At 37.0% G+C, this 19,024-nt stretch overlaps 1 protein-coding gene and 1 long non-coding RNA gene across 4 annotated transcripts in view; one reads left to right on the forward strand and one right to left on the reverse strand.

Annotated features, from left to right (window-relative positions):
• fndc3ba (fibronectin type III domain containing 3Ba) overlaps nucleotides 1–19,024 on the forward strand; it is a 141,790-nt gene that overhangs the window by 48,003 nt on the left and 74,763 nt on the right. The gene's annotated exons all lie outside the window — the stretch shown is intronic.
• LOC131552424 (uncharacterized) lies at nucleotides 1,611–11,790 on the reverse strand. Its single transcript, XR_009273967.1, has 4 exons — nucleotides 11,780–11,790; nucleotides 9,393–9,427; nucleotides 4,004–4,896; nucleotides 1,611–3,135 (listed from the first exon to the last, which is right to left on the reverse strand). It is a non-coding gene; the product is annotated as an uncharacterized LOC131552424 (long non-coding RNA).

A 19,024-nucleotide genomic window follows, 5' to 3' on the forward strand; every position in this document is an offset into this window, starting at 1 on the left:
AGCATTGCAGTCAGCAAGCACTGAATCTGATTTTCTGCACAACACACACCAAAAAGATTCCATTTATGCCTCGGAAAGCATATCGAAATTAAACATGCTGAATGAATTTGTCTGGAACCCAAGGGAGTCAATATTGGCCAGAAAAAGAAAAACAAAAATGAACAAGGAAGACGTGTTGCGTTCTCCGACAGAAAGAGGACAAAAGTGTTCTTGTCCTTGCCATCGGACTGTATCTACATTGACTGAAGGTCATTAGCTAACTTTAGAAAAGCCCCATGAATGGCTATTGTGGCATGAAGTGAGTGACTTTCTCAGCTTACCGTACTTCTACAAAGCACCGAGACAGAGAGGCAGACATTTCATGCCACAGGCTCTACCGAGTAGGAATGGACTCAAGACTCAAGTACTAAGGTAACAGCAATGTGCTTGGTTGATTTATGGAGTCTGTCAACTACTTGAGGAGAAGAAATTTGCAAAATACACATCCCTGCTACATTTCAGTCTCAGCACATCTAAAGACTCACATCCCACCTGAGCAATCGCTACTCCTGCTTACTCCATTAACTGCAGTCATTTCATAACTGATTAATCATCTTCCACGTCAGCAGTCCATGTGCTTATAATTGCGATGTGCTGAAACCTATTCGGAGAGTGATGGGCAGATAAAATACAGAATCTGAACTGTAAACCTGAAGGCAGCTTTCCTGTCTCCTGCAGGGGTTTTACAGAGGTGAAAGTGTGTTACAGTCCCTCCTTTAGGGTTTATTTATCTATGTGCACGAAGCAGCTGGTCTTCTATTTATGTTTGGGAGCCTCGTCGCCTGAGAGACAGGTCTAGTGTTAGATAATAGGTCAGCTGAAGGAGACACTCAGGTGATGTGCAATAGCATGTTGAAGTATAACTTTCTGAAGGAACCCAAAAGAAGAGTTATTGCAGATTATTAAATCATTTATATTTAATAATTATCTTTTTAATTAATTTCATTTTAATATTTATAAATATTAAAATAAAAAGAATTAAAACGATAATAAATATAAATGATTTAATAATAAGAGAAGTATGTTACTATTACTGCACATAGAAAAGAACTGAGCAACAAGTTGAACTCATGAATGAACAATCCTTTTAAATTGGATGGAAGCACATCAATAAACAGTCATTTAGCAAGCACTTTTATCTTAGACATCTCATAGTACGGCAAAAGGGCAAATCCTTTATGAAGTTAAGTGCTTTACTCAAGGGCACAATGATAATCACTTCTTGTAGGGGATTGAACCAACAACCATTTAGTTACCTGTCCTGGGCTTTAACCTTTAAGCTATACCAACAGTCGTACATGTTTTGAATGGTTTAAAAAGTGCATTTAAAGACATTGAAAGCTCTTGAGGTGAGAAATTACTCTCAAAAGCTCAGTAGGAGCTGTGAAAAAGGGGATGCTTTGTTGTCCAGACAGTGAAGATGAATGCACGTATATGTCAGAATGTGCAAGTTTTCTTTGCTGGATGATTTAAGCGACCACCAGAGCTCCACCAGAGACCTGGAATGCATACACAATTCAATAACATTTTACAATAAAGTTCTATGTTAACATTAGGTAATGCATCGCAGGGTACCTCACGATACGATATAATCACGATACATGGCTCACGATAACGATAATATCACGATACAGCGATTTTGCAATAATCTATATATTTCTAGAAAATCCTATAATGATACATCACGATATCTGTCTAAACAAAATGCCTGTGAAAAGGTTAAGTGCAAGTTTTCTTTCTTTATTCAAGTCCAAACTGTTAAAAAACAGCAAAAAAAGTTCTGTAAATCAATTTTAACATGTTGAGTAGGCCAAATTAATCATTTTATTCTTGGTCTTATTAAAAGCTTACACTGTGTGTAAACAAACACATTTAACTGCTTATCAAACAGAAAAAAACAGCAACTATATAGATAGATATAATATAAACCTGGTACATTTCAAAATTTACCTGGAGTGCTTTCTCAACCTTTCTACTCCTCTCATCATAAAAACAGAGCCCCACATGAAGAAATAGCCGTTCACATCGCGTCTCTTGTGCGCTCAGGTTCGTTATTTCAAATGTAGATGCGCGGCAAGCACACACACTGCACACTTCTGCACCGCATTGTGGCTCTGACAAGGTTTTGTTTCGTCCTCCATGCCATAGGTGCAGATTTATGTTTCTGCCAGTCGGTGCCCACTGTTCACACTGCATAACGCGCACTTGTAGTAAACATATTGTTCTTTTTTATTTCATGATGCCTAATACAATAATTGGACATTTTTATGAGGTGTTTCCCATAATTTAGTTCTAGAAATTAAGAGAGAGGGAGTAATGTCTCCTGGCCTAGAAGATGCATAAGGTCAGGTTTGTTATCTAACAGATTTAAGAAAATCAGATCTGAGAGCATATTGTTTAAAGATCCATAAAAAACACTGACAAACACTTATATTTGATTGGAAACTTTAGTTTCCAACAAAAAAGGTCTGTGGAACATTTGGTGGCTCACGGAGAAGAGTAGATTCCCTGAGAAAGACACAGGGTAGGCGAATTGAGAGAATTCCTCCTGTCTGCTGGCCCAAGCTCAAGCGAGGAGAGCAGTGTGGGGTGAGAGGGTTCATTTGGACAAGGCCCGGTGACCGTGGCCAGAGAGGCACGGCCCGAGACGATTTGCCCGGCTTATTCCAGATGTGCCTTACAGGCTTTGGCAGAAGATTAAAGCTCTGCTGCCCATTCCTCAGCCACACCCTCTCAGAGCTGAGCGAGTGAGCGAGAAGGGAAAGAGTGTGAGCACATCAGGTCTGCATACCAGAGCCTCTTTAGATCTTTGCAGTTTCAGCACAATGTAACTTAAAAATGTTCCTTGCAGATCATTCCAGTATTATAACCAAATATTAGAGCACAGGAGTCCAAAACCAAACTCTACATGGAAACTACTAGATTTCATCAGAAAAGAATGTGAGCTCCAGTGACTTGGTGTGGCACCAGGGTAGTTTGGTGTGATGTGGATCAGAGTGCAAGAAGGAAGAACCTGGAAGTGCTGCCTTGGGCTTGTGACCTGAACTTGTAGATCCTTTAGGAAGGTCAAGGATTGCAGGAGATCTCTTTGAGAGTCTGAAAAAAGACGAGTCAGTTTAACGCACGTGTTAGTTTTTAGTCATATAATTTTAGTGTTTGGATGAAAATATCTTTTAAATTTAGTCTTTTATTTAATAATGTCATATTCATTAATTATTCATCAATATTACAGTAAGACTAAAATGGCATCTACACTATTGTTTGAAAGCTTGGGTCACTAAGATTTATCAAGGAACCCTGAAAACAATATATCACGGTATCATAAAAATATTAAGCAGCACAACTGTTTTCAACATTGATAAGGATAAGAAATGTTTCTTGAGCAGCATATCAGCATATTAGAATGATTTCAATAGGGTCATGTGACACTGAAGACTGGAGTAATAGCTGCTGAAAATTCAGCTTTGCATCGCAGGAATAAATTACATTTTAAAATATAATACAATGGGAAACACTTATTTTAAATTGTAATACTATTTCACCTAATTACTGTTTTTACTGCATTTTTGATCAAATAAATTGCAGATTGCAAATGCTGAATCCAAACATTTTACCAGTAGTGTAATTTTAGTTGACAGGAGTGCAAAATTAATTCCGTACAAATATTCAGATCAACATTACATTAAGTAACTTAATTCAAGTTAATTTGTGCAAGTTATGTCGTGTTGGATATCTGATTAATTTCATACGTGCAGTAGTGTGTAGATTGGGTTACCTGGGTTATTATTTTGCTGTTATTTATTATCAACAACAACAGTGTTTTTAGTTCAAATTGTTTAAATTTGCTCTGTATTTCTCATTTGTCAAATGCTTGTGTCAGAGGGAGTTGCAGCAACAACTAATTTTTTGTTGCGGGGAGAGAGCATCACTTGCGCAAACCCTTGTATTTTTTTATATGACTCACCATCCTCATTGAATTTGATGTTGAAGTAGTGCTCTCTCTGACATACTGAAGTGTAGTCCAGGTTTCCAAGGGAGGCTTAGTCAGGATTAGTCAGATTTTGAACATGATTTTGGACCTCAAATGGCTGAGGAGAGGCATCTTTTCTCCTCATTTGAGCTTACATCTGTCTGAAAGGTTTAGGAGGCCAGATGCAGCTCTTCCAAGAATGATTGCTAATATTCCTTTGAAATAAAGGGGGCTTTAGTGAAACTGGGTTGGCTGTTCTCAAATCTCAGACTGAACTGAACTCCTAGAGTCTGTCAGTAATTCCGCCCCACCTTTTCCTCAGCTCTCTCTCCTCTCCTCGGCTTCCCCTCGGCCAGACGCTTGCGTCCCGTCTTCTGTTTTTAATCTCTCCTCGCGCCTTTCTGCATTCTCACCGTGTCACTGGGAGTCTAGTCCTCCTTCTACAGTAATATTCCTTTGCTCACTCATCTCTCTCTCTCTCTCTCTCTCTCTCTCTCTCTCTGTAGGCAGTCTGCTCCAGACAGCTTGAGTGTGACCTGGCAGCAGTTTTGTTTCCTGCTGACGTGGCTCTGCTATATCAGGGCTGCTGAAATCCCTCTCCCTCTCTCTCTAGCTCCCTCCATCTCCTTTACTTCCTGCTTCAGTAGCTGGCAGTCTATACTTCACTCTCACAAAAAAGTCCCACAGGCCTTTAATACTGATCAGTCGGTTTGCTTTCATTTGGATCTGGTCGTTTCTTCGCGGTGGCGTATGGAACGAAGTTGAGTATGGCTGGTGTGGTGCTGTGCCATGTCTGCCCCGCTGTGCTCCAGCTGAGGAGTCTGTGGTCTGTGCCGGAGCCAACGAAGGACACGGCTCTCCGAAACATTCTGCTGATGCAAACTCTTCTGTGTGGAGACAGAGTGTAGCAGTTTAAAAGGACAGTAAACCCAAAAATGAAAATTCTACCATGATCTATAGTCATCCTGCTGCCTAGATGTTTTGTCTAGTCATTTAGTCCGATGTCGCTTTTTTTGTTTCCTCAGAAATGATTTTTAAAATCAGTATTGGTGAATATTAGATATTTAATTATTTTGCCTATTTTAAAAGGTTACTCCACCCCAAAATGAAAATTTTGTCATTAATCACTTACCCCCATGTCGTTCCAAACCCGTAAAAGCTTCGTTTGTCTTTAAAATTTAAGATATTTTGGATGAAAACCGGGAGGCTTGTGACTGTCCCATTGACTGCCAAGTAAATAACACTGTCAAGGCCCAGAAAAGTATGAAAGGCATCGTCAAAATCGTCCATCTGCCATCAGTGGTTCAATCTGAACTTTATGAAGCGACGAGAATACTTTTTGTACGCAAAGAAAATAAAAAATAACGACTTTATTCAACAATTCGTCTCATCTGCATCACCGTAGCACCATTTTGGAGAATATCCGCTGGACGCAAATAGCATACACTGTTCTGTGTCAGCCGCACCACACACATATGTCTTCTACGTTTATTTACGCTTTGATTTGAACGAAAACAGCATATCCACGCGGTGCGGCTGACACAGTACAGCATACGCTATTTGCTTTTGACTGGTTCACCTCTGATGATTGTGCCAATGTAGTTTACAAACAGTAATAAAAAAACACTTTAAATTAAATATAATATTTTTGTTTGTTTTGTTTATTTTATGGCACCAAACTTTACTGCAGGTTTTTACTTTACTGCAGGTTACTGAAAGGCCTAATGTCTACCTCTCTAATGTCTATGTGCATGTATTGTATGTTATAAATATTGTATTTTTGGGCCAGCTTTAAAATTGTATTACATTTTTGTGGTATCCCAGTCATCCTAAAATGTTTTGAACAACACAAACTGATGATTTCATCCAGATCAAAACCAAGATTGGCTTTTGTTGTCTAATCTGATTTCAGAATACTTTTTTTCTTTTTCTTTTGAACAACCCATTTTCAAGATTTGATCCGATCAGATTATTTTTGATCAACTGGCCCCTGACGATCAAATTCAATAACATTGTTAAATGTAATCTTTACCAAATCCCAAAATTAATATTTATTTTTCATATTGTACATTGTTGTGATGCCTAATTCACTTGTAGCATACAATTTAGTTTTACTTTTAATAATTGTAATAATAATTGTATTTTTAATGTTTAATTTTAATATTGCCTATTTATTATTCATGAGCCATAACGTAACAATGATTAATATTATTGACCATAAAATTATTGGCTATAAAACATTCATTAAAATGTCCTAAAAATATTCTTTCATTCACTGTAGCATCTAAATAACTTTATTTTAGTTTTGTATTAATATTTTATGAAAGTATTTTTCAAAGTTTAACTTTAATATTAGTCATTTATCAACAATAGCCTCAACATTTTTATTGGTATTGACAAAATGATGTATTATCTGTATTATCCATAAACTCTGCATTAAAAATTATGCCACGTTGACATTCAGAGGTGGGACTCTCTGGCTTACAAGAGAAGTGTTTGGAAATAATTTTGAAAAAATAAATATTTTAGCAATTGCATATATGTGGTGATGTGATGTTAGTGGTGCAGAAATGACTAATTTTGGCTCACTTGGTGAATTCACAATATGTTGTCTCAATACGAGAGCCAGTGTAGACATTATGATTTCCAGTGAATTTTTTTAGGTGAACTATCCCTTTAAGCAAACAGCTTCTTTAGTTCCCACCTCCCACCTTGTGGAAATGGTAAAAGAGGACGAGAGCTCAGTGGGAGATTTTCCTCTAGGTCTTGTAGGACTTCCTCTTGTACGTCTTCAGCTAAAGGTAATCTGTGGTTCATGAGTGGGTCATTTGTTATCTCCTTGTATCCTCCTTAGTGTGGGGGCAATTCAGAATAGTAAAACAACAGACCAGCGGAAAGATGTTTACACACATTGTCCATCTAAATGTGATGATCTGCAGCTTGGCACTTCATGTGAACCTCTCTGTTGTCTGTGGAAGAGAGAAATGTCTTTTATGTGTGTTATTTCAACACGTACCTTATGCTAGTGTCAAAATGCTATTGCATTTAATGAGTCCAAAAGCCATAAAACAGAAGAGGATGCCGGAGGCATAGCACACACCGCGCTCATATACAACCTCCCCCCTGAGAGTTCTCCTCTAATCGGTCCCTTGGAGCCACAGGCTCCAACTTAACGGTTCCTCTCATGTTAATGGAAACCATTAACTTGCTTGCTGGAGTCAGTAACATCCTCATAACCTGTGTGTGTGTGTGCATACGTGTCTTGCGTTAAAGGAATGGCGCTTTATAGTCTCACAAAAATAAGTATCCTGAAATATAATATGAGTAGCAGTAGATATCAGGTATTCAGTGTGTTTTTACTATGTAAAATAGGTTTAAAACTTAGCGAGCTGCAGCCTGCTGTCAGCTGTATTTTCTAGCATAGCATGCTAACTGAAATTGAACCTCGTAATCCCAGAATGCATTGCAACATTGACTGAATTGAACATTTTACATGTGCGCAAGAGGTCAGCACTCATGATTGACGTTTACAGTTGATTCTACAGTCTGATGTTTGCATGTTCCTAAGATAATTTATTATTCTAAGCTGAAAACAAACTTAGCACATACACATAATAAACAGTACATTTTTTAACAAGATGATAACTATTTTTGATACTTTTAGGTTTAATAATAATAATAATAATGTAATATGGTCACTATTCTCCTTTAATGCAGTGTTCCAGCTAGCTGTGCTTTGCTAAACTCAGGGTTTGTTTCTTTTATCTGGTTCTTCTGGCTGAAGATAGCAGATTAGGGAGAAGAATGTGAGGCCTTGGGTCTGATAGCACCGTGAGGGACTGTGAATTTCAGCTATGGGAAGCATGGGCTTATCCTCACTCTTAAGCCTGGAAGGTATTCAGGCATTCTTTCGCTTGTCCTTTCAGAGAAAGTTCAGCTAGACTTTGAGTCTAATGAGGCAAGACTCAGGATAGATGTGCTGCACACACGTTTGGTCTCGAGCCATCAGCGGTGTGAACTGCAGTTTGCCAGCATAATGATCTGTCAGATATTTGCTTGATGATTGTTACATGGGTTAATATTGATGTTAGTTACAGTCAGTCATAATATTTCAGTTGATTTTTGTTAATTTTCCAGTGGGTGACAGTTGGATGTGTTTATGTATGTTTGTGTGTGTTGTTTAAAATTTTTTTTATTGTTATTATTATAGAGGATAATAATAATAATAATAATCATAATATTATTATTATTATTATTATTATTATAAATAAATCCAAATATTATTACTTATTGTTAGCAATAATAATAATAATAATAATAATAATAACCAAAATTAGTATTGATATTAATAATAAACATTAGTTGTGTTTTTGTTTTGTTTTGTTTTAATTTTGGTTTGGTTTGGTTTTATTTTATTTTATTTTTTGTCCAGTCCACCACAGTAAACTACTAATCTGTTTTTCTGTTTATCCCTAATTTAAAACCAATTTAGCATCCACCATCACAAGCTTGTCAATCAGGCATCTTTCATACCGGCGTCAAGATGAAAGAGGAAAGCATAATTGTGTTTACTGAATGTCCTTGAGGAGAGACATCTGTTTGATTTGAACCACATCCAGAGCAGTGCAAGAATCTGCTCTTTCATTTTATCACTCTCACCTTTTTTCTCTTTCACACACACATACATACTCGTGTATATATACCCCACCCTTTTCTCCTGTTTTCTCATAGAAGCTTGAATACATTTCTTAGGTGCTCAAGAATGGCCGGATGGAGCTCCTGGCCTGATTCTTGCTCACAAATGTCTGGGTTTGTAGAGCTGGGGTGGAGGGGCTTGGCTGAAGTGTGAGACTGAATGAGATGAAGGTGCTGTGGGGAAACCGAGCTGGATGCATGACTCTCTGAGATCTGAACGATAAGGAACTTGTGTGAGTTTCCACAATAGCCCTTCGCCAGACGTGCATCCCTGGGGCTGAACCGCTTTACACATGGTGAGAAGAGGATGAAGGAGGGATGATGAAGGAAGTGATAGCCACAGAGCACATGGTGCTCATTTACTCCAGCAGAAATGCTGCATTCTAATGCAAAGGGCTGGACTCACCAGCACTCCTGGGCTGATGGGAGTTCAGTTTTCATAAACGCTACAATCTCTCAGCTGAGATGAAAATCTCTTTCCAGAACACTGTTACAGTTACAAGTGAGATGGTGTAGCGATATTTCAGTGAAGAGGTCTGTAGTGTGCTGTGCTAGTGTAGAGCCTGTATAGTGTAGAGCCTGGTCCTGCTGTGGGAACCAATGGAAGTTGGTTTGTTAGTGCTTTAAATGGGATGAATTAAAAGAATAGTTCACACACAAGTTTAAATTCTGTCATTTATGTACTCACCCTCATTTCATACTCATCAACTTGTCTCCTTTCTTCTGTGGAAAACAAAAAAATATATATTTTGAGGAAACACTCAAGGATTGTATAAAACAAAGTGTAACTTATTTTGGTGTTTTTGACCCCCCAAATTGGATCGGAAAAAAACACAGGCTGTATTCAAACCCACAAATGTTGCATTAGTACCACTGATCAACATATTTAAATCAAATGTGCTAATCGTTAGGCTGCAGCTCTGAGAAATTAAACTAAAATGCATTGAAAGCAGAAATCCACTGGTCTGCTGCCATTCTGGCTTTGCTTCAGCATCAGACACCGAGTTTTCTGGCTGCAAGAGCACTTGAGCTTGTTTTCACTCTTGGCTACATTTTTAAGGCTGGTTCTCAAGGCCAAAATTGACAAGAACCTTCCTGGACACCGTAGTTCTGTTTTGTTTACAGGATATTGGGGGAGGAACAGTATCCAGGGGAACTAATGAGGAGAAGTGTGAGAGCGGACTATTTTCAGAGAGCTTATCTGAAGGGCAGAGCAGGACATGGTGTAGTCTCAACCCCTGCATTCCTGTCACATGATTTCAGGCCACGTCCCCCTCCTCTAAACACCCAGCATTACTGAACACACTTACAGGAGACTCCGAGAGGATGCAGCTTGTGTGTGTGTGTGTGTGTGTGTGTGTGTGTGTTATTTACACGTCATCGCTGGCTCCAGGTGTGTAACTGGGGCAATGAATGTGTAAAGAGTGAGATGGCTACAGTAAACACAGCTGTTGAAACACACAGCGCTAACTGCCCTTCCCAAAGTCCAGTTCTCGCCATCCCGAATAGCTTGCAGCTTTCTCCTGACCCGTTTGTGCACATATTGGGATTGGGAATCATTACCCTTTTAACTTAATGATTCCAATTCCTTAGCGATTCCTTTGACGTTTCTTTTGTTGATTATTTGGGAGAGAATAGACAATAATTTGAAAGTAATTCAGTTTGCATTTATTGATCTTTAGCAGCAGTTTTTAAAACATAAGTGGTGTCGTTAATCACGATTACAGCTTGAAGTGATACTCAATCCCACCTGGGCTTCATCTGCAAGCAGCAATATATCAAATGTATGTGATCACAATGCATCCTTTAGCTTGATGCAAATTTTACAGGCATTGCACTTTCTCTTTTAGTCCATCTAGGAATTTCACAGGTTTGACTTAAATATTTATCTATTTTTCATTCTGTACATTATAAAGTTATGTCTTCAAATGTAACTTTAAAAACAACAGATTTTTTTTTTGTGATGCTTTACTAATTGTTTTACACAACCATATACAATATATACATTTTCTTTACATGTGACATAAGTACGTTATCTTCACTTATGAAACAGCATTCTTTTTAGATGTACGCTTCATATTTTCAGATTTTGTATTCAGGTTTTTCAACAGAGGAAGAAAAGTTTACAACTTCTATCATCAAACTAATTATTAATTAATTAATTATGTGCTTAGTTGGTTACTAGTTATTAGTTTTTAAAATGTTTTTATTTTTATTTTAAATAGTAAAATCTACCCAGCACCTTGGAAAAAATATTTAAAAAATAACCCAATAAAATGACCCAGCAGGCTGAACCCAGCATTTGGGTTAAAAAAAATAACCCAGATTTTTTTAGTGTAGTAATAATGATAAAATAATACAATATAATGAATAGTAGTAGTAAAACTTATTAGTTATTATTATTATTAATAATAATAATATCTGCTTCCGACTTCACATATGCACATGTATTTCCATAAATAAGCTCATCAATTTTGATCTGTTTCATTTAGGGTTGTTCCGATTCCGATACTAGTATCGGAAATTCCACCGATACCACAAAAAAAATCTGGCATCGGTATCGGTGTGTACTTGAATCCATGTACCGATCCGATACCATTCTTAAACAAGACCTATTGTTATGCGCGCTAACTCTGCTTAACGCTGCAAATCGGAAATCAATTCTTCTTCGCTGCTCAGAATGCAAACACAGGAAGTTGTGCACAAGCAACCACTATTTAGAGCAGCAAAGAATAAATACAAACGTGGCAGCACATTGCCAGTAAATCACTCGCATATGCGACTAAATAGTGTATAATATTAGCCACTGGCTAATAAATGCTCAGATTATACTCGCCAGTGTGTGAGTTGGAGGCTATGTATAAGTTTAGCACAGATATATTTTCACTCGCTGAACACTCTGACCAAGCACTTCAGAGTTTTCACTCTCCATCAAGCGATCTGGGCTATTTTTCAGTGCATCTGAATGAATGCGCAGCGTACTGTAAGCTCTAGTGTGAAGTGCGCGACTCTCCGTCGCTTTGCCTTTTTTCCTCACACGCAAAGAGAGAGAGAGAGAGAGAGAGAGAGTCTTACATGTAGCGACTCAATTCTGCTTGGTATGTAAACGATATTCTTTGTTGTATTTTCCTGTCAGAATAACGGAGTTCTTCAACTTTTAAGAACTGCCGGGTTCTCCGGTAGTAGGCGGAGCTAATGCGCAAGCGACAATCTCATTGGCTGGCGCTCACCTATAATCGTCCCTGTTTTGATTTCAGCAAATCAGTTCAAGCGAACGCAGACAACGTGATTAATATTCATGAATCCAGCAGCTCGTTAATCCTTAGTGCGTTTTATATTGTTCTTAGTAGAATTCATAGTATGATTATTATTTTATCAGTATTATTGATAGTACCCCCATTTTTAGAGAAACACTGAATGACCAAAAAAGCACCACCACCAGTTCAGTTAAAATGACCGTATTCATGGTTACCAAGTTTTAATTCTAATTGCTAAAGTTATATCATTAAATAATACTCAGTTATCATAGTACATTTATAATGCTTGACTGACTGATGTTAAGAGTGTACTTTTAGATATTTAAATAGATGTGCCATTTTCCAAACATTATATATTATATTTTTTTGTTTACTCGCCAGACTATCTATCTATCTATCTATCTATGGTGAAGCACACCATAAAATAATTGTATCTATTCATACAGGTCTAGTAGTACATACAGCTGTTTAACCAGATATACACCCAGGTATCGGATCAGTACACGGTATCGGCCGATACCCTGAGCCTAGGTATCGCAATCGGTATCGGGAAGGGAAAAAGGGTATCGGAACATCTCTAGTTTCATTGTATATTCTAAGACAATTTTTTAAACCGTAGCGTCAAGTAAATTGTTAACTGGTGTTTGATTAGTCGGTTAAACATCTACGTTCATAGAATTAACATTTTCTTCTAAAAGGTACAAATACTTTTGGTTAGTATGTCTATCCATGCCTTTCAACACTAGTGGAAAAGAATGTGACATTTTTGCAGACGTTGAAGGTGCTTAAGAACTTTAAAGCTTTTTAGGTTCTAAATTGCCTGATAATCCTACCATTACAACAGTTTGACTGTGCAAAAAAAGGTTTCCAAGCAATAGAAAAGAAGGTCATTGAGTTTTAGTATTCTGTTGAGCCATTTCCGGTACTGAGAACTGTTGTGTGTGTTGTTAATGGAGAGCAGAATGTCTTGCAGACTGCCAGTGGAGTATTACAATGCTGGCCAGTGGAGATGCCTGCATGCTCTAGTCATCTGTAGACCATCTGACCCACACACACTCTCTCACACACACTCACACCTGTGGGGCAGGTAATGTTTACAGATGTGCAGATGAGGGTGAAATCATGTTCTCGTGAGTCGCCTCTCTTTGAAGCACATCAAAGACGGCAAACACACACTCTTATGCGTGCCTACACTCCTCCCTCTCATCACCCCAGTCCTCATCCCCCTCCTCAGAGTTATGAGCTTATAAAAACATTACACTTGCTAAAGTGACCCCCAAAGGAGGCTTTGAAAGACATTTTAAACAAGTGCTCTCTCTTCAACAAACGTGTGCTCTCCTCTGAACTTGACTTGTAAAAACACAGTTTGGCTTTTAAAGTGTAGCTGTGGTGATTTGATCAGATGATGAACTAACAGGTGGTGAGTCACAATGACATGTTCCTGTACAGGCTCAACAATTTATGGTTTATTATTATTATTATTATTATTTTGCCCTGCCAACATATATTAATCACTGGCTCTACTACAATAATAATAATTAAAAAAATTATTAAATTAACAAAAAACTATTTTAATAGTTTCAACTTTTAATTTTAGTTAACAAGAAGTATCGTTTTTTTTAAGGAATGTTTTATTCTACAATAAATTATTATTTATAATATATATTAAAAAGCATATTTATTTTAAGATTTGCTAAAAATCACTTTTAACAATGTTATTGAATAATTAGAAAATCTAAATGTAAAAATGAAGGAAAATAAGCTACAAATGTCTATTTGTGGAAAATATTTAATAATAATAATAATAATAATAATAATAATGTTTTTATTTATATACCGCCTTTGAAAAACCCAAGGACGCGTTACATAAAGTTGATAGATAACATGAACACAAATACAATACAGTCACATGATCAAACAAAATAAAGCAGACAGAGATCATCTGTGTCAGATAAGTAATGAAAGCAAGCAATATTTTCAATGAAATGTTAAAGTCATTGAAAATATTGCTTGCTTTCATTACATGAATGTTAAGGTTAAAGTTATTTAATAAAAAAAATTTAAAACTTGTTTTTTAATTTGGAATAATAGTCATTCTGGCCACTCACAAACTGGTTTATTTTGAAAATATGTACTTTCTACGAAGGTACAGTAAATGCTCTTCATATTAGATTTTCTCAGGTTTACAGCATCTTACTACAGGACTTCCCAATGCCTAAATTCATTCTTTCCTTTCACTTTGATTGTAGGAGGGATGAAAGGCTGCATTGAGGAAGGAAGGAAAGAGGGAGGGAAAGAGGAAAAACCATTTATCTGAACTGAACTTATCAAGGACAGACAATGGTGGTTGTAGACGCAAGCAGTTAAAAAACAGTTTACTGGCTTAAAAGGGATATAAACACACATATTGAGGACAGTTGAAATTGCTCTCTCTTTCTGTCTCCGCTGGTGGGCATGATGAGGGAGCCGTACTCCTTCTCACAAAGTGTGTTGGTAAAACAGGTGTTCTATGCTGGAAACCTTCCTCAGGTTGGCCTAGATTGAAGTGGATCGGTTTCTGTCTGCCACGTTTAGGTCTGTTTGACTGTGGTGCCTGAGTTCAGGAATTTGTCGTCTGCTTGAGAGATTTGGTGTGAAGTTCTTTGCTTTGTTTTCTTTGACTCGTAAAAGAGTTGTATGTAAAACTTTGTGGTATCATGGGCTCACTTTATTAACTGTTATCTGCTCACCCTGTCCTGATCTTGTTTTCTGGTATGTTAAATATTTGCCGCAGTGAAAGAGGGTTTGAAAGCATTGCCAATAGTTTACAGGAAGTCAGCTCACAGATAAAGGTTAAAGCAGGGTCTTGTGTATTGCAATGAGGTGTGAGTTGCTCATCGTCAGAGGCTGTGTTTACACGCGCTGTCTGTCCCTCTTCCTTAATCCCAGGAGTCAAAGAGTTCAGATCTACTTGTGCGTTTTCTCTCTCTCCCTATGCCAATTTCATTATTTTTTAAATTTAACCTTTTTTGGTGAACTTTATAATATTGTTTTGCGTAAACTGTTGCCAAAAGCACCAAAATGCAAACAAAAATCAGTGATAAAATAAAATAGCTACTTAAAATATTATTGGAAGCTTATTGTTTTGTTTATTTTTTGTTTCTTGTTCCGATGTTTTGTTTTTGTTTTGTTTTGTTTTGCTTTGCTTTACTCTGTTGTTTTTGTTGTGTTTTTTGTTTGTTTGTTTAGTTTGTTTTGGTGTTTTGCTTTGCTTTTGCTTTTGATGAACTAGTGAAGTTGAGAGCAGTGGTTGATTTCTGAGGGTGTGGAGTTCAAATATAGATTTCCTTGTGACAGATGAATTACTGCCCTCACCCAGTAACACCTGCATTTGATCTTTTTTACACAGGTCTCTCTTCACTAGAGCTCTTTCTCTCTTTCATTTCTCTCAGAGTATCTGAATCACCAAAGCATTATTGGCATGACTGTAAAGGATGACTATATTAACAAAAAACTTTCAGGTGCTTACAAAGTCCAGGTGTTGTGTATAAAGGAAATAAAATACCATTAACAGAATGACAAAGCATTTAAAATCACAGTGGAAACATGGAACTGTAATAGTCTTACAAAGTGTCAGGAAAGAAAGGAGAATGTCAATAATAGCATTTTGAGTTGGGAAATGTCAACCCCCATTATTTAGTTTGTTTGTTTATTCTTTTTTTCAAAAAAAAAAAGACTACATTGTTCTAATTGGAAAAATAACTTCTTATATCAGCCTAACTAGATGCAGGGTTGATTTTAAAATAAATAAATAAAGATCCGCATCCCTGCTGTGTACACGTGTAGACTCGCACAATTACATCTAGTTCTAGGCCAACTCTCTCTTTCAGAAAACCTTTCTTGGCGAGACTATAGCCAATAACAACAATGAATTTTAAACAAAGTAAGAAAAAGAATGATTAGGTATGTAAACTCAAAATGATGAAAGGGAGCAGAGCCATGATTACATAGATGAAGAGAATTGTAAGAGAAACTGTTCGCTCTCTTTCCCCCTTTTTGTCACTTGATGACAGAGGCCTAGAGTTTGTTTCTTAAGGGGTCTGCCAAACAGAGGGAGAGAGAAGAGTATTAAGTCTGTTGACGCCTGGAATTAAGATCCATCTCTGGTAATCGGATAGCAAGTGTTCACTCAAGACTAGTGTTGTCACGGTACCAAAATTTCAGTATTCGGTACCGATACCAGTCAAAATCCACGGTTCTCGGTACCAATTTCGGTACCACATGCTAATTAAAAAAAACACACTATTTTTAATAATAAAGTCAAGCAAAAAAAAAAAATGTACAAAAATCAATGCCATTCTTTATACTTTATTTAAATTGTGTTTCAAGTTTTTCCGCAAGTAATAAAAGTATGAAAAACAGTAAACAAGTTTCACCCAAATTTAATTTTGTCTTTTAATTAATTAAATTTAAACACATTGAATTGTTTTGGTAAATAAAGGGGATTTACTATTAAAATTTAAATATGGAAGAAATATTGTGTGATTTCTTTAAAAAAAAAATAAAATAAAAAAATTATATATATATATATATATATATATATATATATATATATATATATATATATATATATATATATATATATATATATATATATTTATATTTATATTTATATATATATATAAATATATATATTTATATTTATATTTATATATATATATAAATTATATTTCTGGCACAATGTCTTTAAGATAAACTTTTATTTTGACGAGTTGCCGTGAATACCTTTACATTTCTGTGTGTAGCTATATGATATGACGCTGGTTTTACTCAATGAAACGGTAAAATGCTCGCGAGGCGGCTCTCAGAGCAGTTCTGTAGATATTGTTTATGTATTTATGTCCTCATTGAGACGGCAGATGATGAATCACCGCGAGCGTCACGCGCGCTTCAGTGTATGTAGTAAAAAAAAAGAAAAAACCGCGCGTCTCTGCCATTCATTCACTCACACAGAGACTCGCAGAACATGCGGGATTCATATTTGAATCGACTTTTGCGGTTTAATATTTACAGATACTAATCCACGTCGCGACTTGATTTAAGTGTAATGACCTACTTTTGATTAATTCATCCAAACTTTGACAAATTCCGTGACATTCCGTGCTAAACTGTAAATTCCGTTTTTATAACTGGATTCCGAGATTCCGTCCGCGTTTTCTGCATCGCGGAAATCATCGGGCCGTACGCGTCAAGAACCGGGTTGACCGGGTACTCGGTACCACCGGTACTTAAAAAAACTTGGTACCGTGACGTTTTCACTTTTTTAGTACCGACTTGGTACCGAAGTACCGGGTCTTTTGACAACACTACTCAAGACATGTTGTTTATATCTGGTATTACTATGTCTCAAATGGTATTAATATGCATCTCGTCTTTTCATTGACACATTTCTTCGCTCAATATGTCAGTATGTCCCCGCATGTCGCACCTCGTTTAACCTGTATTAAACATTGGCCATCTGTGATTGGATTAATACCAGGTGTAAACAGGTTCACTGCTGGTCTCCAGCACACCACTTCTCTTCACTTCTGAGATCCTAAGCCTTGTTCATATGCTATTCTTGACAATGGGTGCGTTAATCCAGGTGTTTGTGTAAGCATCAGATGAAAAGTGTGTGTGTGGTTCAGCCTCAGCAATAAACCCCAGACCGTAGACTGGCCTCACTTTCACTTTGAAACAGGAAGTCGTCTGCTCTCAGCCTTATTTTTCATTTCCATGGGCCTGTTTACACACTCCCAGCTGTGACACCTCTCTATAAGAAAGAGAGCGTGTGTGTGGGGGGGCTGCTGGGAACAATGAGTCACCAGGATCAGGGTTAATAGACCGCAACAAAATTCCTCGCCATAATTAAAACCAATCATGCTACGCTTAAACTCTCCCTGTCTATCCTTCCAAAGGTGTGTGTTTGCGAACAGTCTTCTGTTTACACACATCAGAGAAATGTCATATTCTGTTTTGGGCCAGTTAGACTTTTATTTTTATTTTTAAAGAAATTAACATGTTTATCCAGCAGGGATGCATTAAATTGATCAAAAGTGACAGTACAGACATTATTAATTTTATACAATATTTCTATTTCAACTAAATTCAATTCTTTTGAGCTTTCTATTCATCAAAGGATCTTAGAAAAAAAAGTATCATGGTGTGCACAAAATATTAAGCAGCTCAACTGTTTTCAACATTTGTTGAAATGTTTCTTGAGAACCAAATCAGGATATTAGAATGATTTCTGAAGGATCATGTGACACTGAAGACTGGAGTTATGACTGCTGTAAATTCAGCTTTCCCATCACAGGAATAAAATAGAATTAATTTAATAAAAATGTATTAGAATAGTATTTCACAATATTACTATATTTTTGATTAACTACAGTAAATGCAGCCTTGGTGAGCAAAAGGTATTTCTCTCGAAAGCGTCCAGTTCTGGGATGAAGTTTGTTCTTTGTTCAAATTCCTCTAAGTGGGTTTGAATCTGCATTTCACATCAAGTTTTTGAACAAGAACCACTGACAGCATTTAATCAGTATCACTGCTCGAATTCATTTTTTATTTTTGTGATCTGTGCTAAATTTAAAACCTGTAGGAAAGAAAAATGAGGTCTCAAATGTTTCATAAACAGCAATAAGCTAGCTTTTAGACCATAGTGGCTAGTCTGTCAAATAATGACCAGCTTGGATCTGCTAGAAACCAGCTGCCATATTTCAAAACACAGATGCCAATTTAAATCTTGATTTTCCAGGAGGGTTGCATCTCTTTTCTTTTCTCTCTGAAGAATGATGCTTAAATGAAACCAAGACCTCCATGTAGTCTCCAGAACTGTGAAAGGGCAGATGTGTTGGGTTCCTTCATAGACCAGATGCTGAATACACACACCTCACACTCTCATCTTGCTGGTTTACTTGTAGTGGTTGCATGTTTGTTTGTCTGCCTCTTTCCACTCTCCACCCTTCAACATGGAGAGCGGGAAACAAAGGCAGGCCTGCTGGCCCAAGACATGACGTTAGCCCTGGCCCTCTGGAGCTCC

Source organism: Onychostoma macrolepis, chromosome 02 (genome assembly GCF_012432095.1).
Source record: "Onychostoma macrolepis isolate SWU-2019 chromosome 02, ASM1243209v1, whole genome shotgun sequence".
Classification (NCBI taxonomy): domain Eukaryota; kingdom Metazoa; phylum Chordata; class Actinopteri; order Cypriniformes; family Cyprinidae; genus Onychostoma; species Onychostoma macrolepis.